The sequence below is a fragment of the Styela clava genome, chromosome 8 (genome assembly GCF_964204865.1).
Source record: "Styela clava chromosome 8, kaStyClav1.hap1.2, whole genome shotgun sequence".
Lineage (NCBI taxonomy): Eukaryota > Metazoa > Chordata > Ascidiacea > Stolidobranchia > Styelidae > Styela > Styela clava.
Genome location: NC_135257.1, coordinates 5283211 through 5288650, shown reverse-complemented (window position 1 = coordinate 5288650; position 5440 = coordinate 5283211). Strand labels below are relative to the sequence as shown.

The 5440-nt window shown below is 34.7% G+C and overlaps 1 long non-coding RNA gene across 1 annotated transcript; it reads left to right on the top strand.

Annotated features, from left to right (window-relative positions):
* The first annotated feature begins 1089 nt into the window (after positions 1-1089).
* On the top strand, positions 1090-2739 carry LOC144425653 (uncharacterized). Its single transcript, XR_013477579.1, has 2 exons — positions 1090-1741; positions 2027-2739. It is a non-coding gene; the product is annotated as an uncharacterized LOC144425653 (long non-coding RNA).
* Positions 2740-5440: the final 2701 nt, after the last annotated feature.

Sequence of the window (5440 nt, the reverse complement as noted above, 5' to 3'; positions counted from 1 at the left end):
CTTCAGAACTGAAATATTTTTTGGTAAGAAGACAAATCGCTGAAGTTTGATTCTTTTTAATAAAGAAATAAAAACCCTGTCATTCATATAAAAAACGTCTGTTTTCAGTGCCTAGTTTTCGTTTTGTGACATCTTTAGGCTTTCCTAATATATGGCTGATATCTAAAATACTGCAGTGTGTAATTCTAATACCCATACGTATACATAAGATACCGGTATAATTCAATTGTTACGAAATAAACGTGCTTAAACTGTGATAATGATGTAACAATAGACGGTATCTTAAACTCAAAAGGTACCACATGAAGGATTAAACTATTTCACTCAAGTTCGGCGGGCCATTTTAAATCGTCACGCCAGCCGTAATTGGCCCGCAGACTGCGGTTTAGAACCCCTCATCTACACTGATAAATATGCCATAGTCGTTATATTTGAATACAATTATACTTGAGTTAGGAAATACAGTGTGGAATCGCACCTCAAAATTAGGGGGCGTGTTTGAAATTTCAGGGGGGGGGTTCACCCCCTATAGGGGAAATCACTGCGGTTTGTGTACGATGAATTTTCGTATGATGATCTGGCGATGACTCCCTCACTGGATTAAACATTTGAGGATAATCACTGTTATAAGGAGTTTAATGTTTTGAAATTAACGAAATTCCGCTAACTAATATTGTAGCGTTTAGTATTGTTTGCACTTCTGCTACAATATATAGGCTACGGCTGACGAACAAGTCGACTACAGAGAGGCCTGGTGAGTTGTCCGTTTTTCGCATTTTCTACGACGGTGTTTTGGATCTCACGGACAACTCACCAGGCCTCTCTGTAGTCGAGTTGTCTCTGGTGAGTTGTCCGCCTCCTTAGGCTTCTACTACTAAAATGAAGACGTGCGATGAACACTCGCCCACTAAATATCGCTTGTGGCACTTTAGGCCGCGAGCCGAGGCCATTTATCTTTCAGTTTCGTAGCGCACATCAGGTAACTACCTGAAAATGATTTTAAAAGGTTCCTTAGAAATTTAGTAACAAATATTGCCTTGTTCCCACTTCCAAAAGTTGCACGTTTTACAGAAAAGACGCTTTTACTACAATAAATATGTGTTACCATCTGTCCTATTTTCTCTGCTTTTCCGGTATCATGAGCCAATGAACGCAGACTTCTGCACGACGTAACAGTCAAGTTAGTCAGCTGTAGGTGGATCCCCAGTGGTCGGATGAATATCAGATGTACTCAACTGCTCGCTTTTGCGTTGAGTAGCCTTTCCATAGTTTTTTTCAGTTACCGGTAATATTAGTCCAGTTATTCTAAGGAGGTGTTGAAAAGTATAGGTAAGATATTAAACACTTGTATATCCTTGCCATAAATAGCAATTTTAGTTGAGCACTAGCTCATAAGACGTTGTTAAATAGGTACGGTGCGGTAACTCCAAGGAAGGCTAGACCTAGAATAATATGTCACTAACAACGATATTTTCTGGCTTGCATGAAATGTTTATGATTAATTTAATGACTCTTCTTGACTATTCAGCAGACTTATACTACTATATAGGCCACAGCATATTTGGAAATAGAAATGAATGGCTGTTTCTGTAATGCACGGTTGTGTGGAAGAGAAGAAATTAATCAATTTTACTAATGTCGGTTGGTCTAAATCTAAATTCATAGAGTCGACAAGAACCTGGGAAGCAATGATAAGTTATGCCGGAGTGGAAAGAAAGGTAGCATTGGAAATGATTGAGAGGTGAGAAATGAAGTTGTAGACAAACAGTTGATGTTTCAAAATATAGTCTATAGTCCATACTCATACTGTCATAGGACATTTCAGACTGTGATATATCAAAATTTAGTGTAGATATAGTTTAGTAATGGTATGCAAACACTGCTGGACTGTAGAACATGCAATGAGCATATATACGCTCATTTAGTACATCAGATAAAATGCAATATGTATTCAAGGTATTAGTTAGTATTTAGGGGTATTTTTAAAATCATGCTGCTCCAAATATTATTTTCTTCCTTATTTTAGATACTGTACTACAAAAGAAAACGGCAATGTTCCACCAATCCGACCTAACGCAGGCTCTGATCCCTGCTGCTATCAGTGCTATAAAATGGATTAAACAAGAAGTCTTGAAGCTTAAAGGTATATGAGAATCATCGATTTTTGAGATAGTGGATTTCGAAAACAATTCAGAAGAAAGTGAATTAGATATTACAGTTGATTTAATAAGTATCATACATTTGTTTTTTTTTTCGGACATTTGTTAGTGTCGTAGTCCTGTTTCTAGAAATATTATTGCCTTTGTTCAAATACATAACCACATAAACTAAAAAAAGATTAATTGTAAATTTTAATATTTCTGTTCACTATGTTATGTACATATTGTACATTCATTTAATTTTCTTGACTTTTGCGGTAAATTTCTAAGTGAGAAATAACTGATTTATTTGTGTTTTCGTGCTCACGATGTTAATTTGTGACTTCATTGCTTAAAAATAAATACGTTTGATACTTGATAGCTTCTATAAAATGGATGTAGCTTTTTATGCTGTTCTTGTTGTAAACTGCTTGTGGTTATTACATAAAATTTATTCTCAAATGTGAATCAGCGTTGTTGGTGTCGCTGCTTTCGAGGTCACTCCCGACTCCTGTCACACAATTAAAGTATTTTTTGTTGTTGGTTACATGTATGCCATATTTTTCGTAATCTACCTAATAAATTATGATTGACTGAGGAAGTCCGATTTTGGTCAGGCAAAACATTACAGGAATACATTTGTTTTAGTGTGCTGTAGGGCTCTCGAATTGCATAGTTCTTATGTATGCGTTGTAAACTTATGGTTATTGAATTTCCGGGAACCTCTTATATTCAATTTCGCACCAGGATTGTGGAACAAGCTGTAATGCGTTCATTATGTTCGTTTTCACACAAAACTGAAGAATTTATTTAGTTACCAGATGTGCGCTACGAAACTCATTTTCTGGGCGTTTTCATGGTTTCGTCTCACGGCCCATATCCGTGGTAAGGATCTACAAGTGTTTAATAATTTACTTATACATTTTTCAACAACGTCTTAGCATAACTTAACTAATAATAACTAAATAGGGCTATGGAAAGCCTGCCCAACTCAGCGCAAGGTCGAGCAGAAATAACTAATATTCATCCGCTCGCTAACAGCTGGTTTAATTCAATTGTTACGTCATGCAGAAGTCATTGTTCAGTGCCGAAAATGTAGAGAATATAGGACAGATCGTAGCACATATTTCTTGTAGTAAAAGCGTCTTTTCCGTAAAACGTGCAACTTTTGGAAGTGGGAACAAGGCAATATTTGTTACTAAATTTTTAAGGAACATTTTAAAATCATTTTCAGGTAGTTACCTGATGTGCGCTACGAAACTCACTTTCTAGGCGTTTTTCAGGGCCTCGGCTCGCGGCCTACTTGAGTGGTTGTCCATGACTTGATTACTCGTGACCTGAGTTTGAGCAGTTATGCGGATTCGCGATAGCCTACAGCAATGGTAAATGTCCCAACTGCACCTATTAAATAAAGATTCGTGCATTGCCCCCTGTCATTCAGTCATTTTGTTGAAATGGATTGAGATCGGTACATCGGGTCATGCCTAGAAATGTATAAAATGTTCATTATGAGATAACTACCGTTCCACCTAGGTAAAGCTAGCGGCCACTTACAGCGGACAGTTACCAATTTTTCCAAATTTGAACCCGCCATGTTTCACGACAGTTGTCGCGAATTCACTTAATTGCGGCTACATGGATGCAAAAAATTAGGTGATTCTCCCTTTTTGAAACTGACGACAGACCTGAAACATAATAAAAAACAAAAATGATTGAAACAACACATTTTTTCCTCGATAAAATGAATTATTGCTCAGAAGCTCATTTATCGACAAAATCTAAAATTCAACTGAGTTAAAGCGTAATTTATGCTAGAAATAATTTTTTCTCATCCAATTCATTAATACAGTGAATTTGATGAAGATATATAAAACATATATTAAATTTTAAAACAATTCCACTATGCGGAAAGTTGGGAAATACCCCCCAATTAAAGGAAAATTTTTAAGAAATTGTCAATATAACTCAGTTAAAGCGTCATTTATGCAGGAAATAATATTTTCTCATCCAATTCATTAATACAGTGAATTTGGTGGACAAATATAAAATACATATTAAAATTTAAAAAAAATCCACCTTGCGGAAAGTAGAAAAATTCCCCCCAGTTTAAGAAAAAAATATAGGAAATCTCTGATTTAACTCAGTTAAAGCGTAATTTAGGTAAGAAGGAATTTTTTCTCATCCAATTCATTAATGCAATGTGTTTGGTGGACAAATATAAAATAGATATCAAAATTTAAAAAAAATCCACCGTGCGGAAAGTAGGGAAATTCCCCTCAATTTAATGAAAATATTTGAGAAATCGTCTATCCAACTCAGTTAAAAAATAATTTATTCAAGAAAGAATATTTTCTCATCTAATTCATTGATACGGTGTATTTGGTGGACAAATATAAAATACATATCAAAATTTAAAAAAAATCCACCGTGCGGAAAGTAGGGAAATTCCCCTCAATTTAATGAAAATATTTAAGAAATCGTCTATCCAACTCAGTTAAAAAATAATTTATGCAAGAAAGAATATTTTCTCATCCAATTCATTAATACAGTGTATTTGGTGGACAAATATAAAATACATATTAAAATTTGAAAAAAATCCACCGTGCGGAAAGTAGGGAAATTCCCCTCAATTGAAGAAAAAAGTATAAGAAATCGTCAATTTGACTCAGTTAAAGCGTAATTTAAGTAAGAAGGAGTTTTTTCTCATCCAATTCATTAATGCAGTGTTTTTGGTGGACAAATATAAAATACATATTATAATTTAAAAAAAATCCACCGTGCGGAAAGTAGGGAAATTCCCCCCAATTGAAGAAAAAAATATAAGAAATCGGCAATTTAACTCAATTAAACCGTGATTTAGGTAAGAAGGAAGTTTTTCTCATCCAATTCATTAATGCAGTGTGTTTGGTGGACAAATATAAAATACATATTAAAATTTAAAAAAAATCCACCGTGCGGAAAGTAGGGAATTCCCCCTCAATTAAAAAATATATATAAGAAATCGTCAATTTGACTCAGTTAAAGCGTAATTTAGGTAAGAAGGAATTTTTTCTCATCCAATTCATTAATGCAGTGTGTTTGGTGGGCAAATATAAAATACATATTAAAAGTTGAAAAAAATCCACCATGCGGAAAGTAGCGAAATTCGGTACTCTCGAAATATGGACACAAAGATGACGCACAACCTGAATATAAAAGGTGTACCAAGATAGGTTCAGATTTAGAATCTAGATTGTACGCTTTTGGGAGCGCAGGGAATAACCCATTTATGCAAAAATTAATTTTTTCTCATCCAATTTATT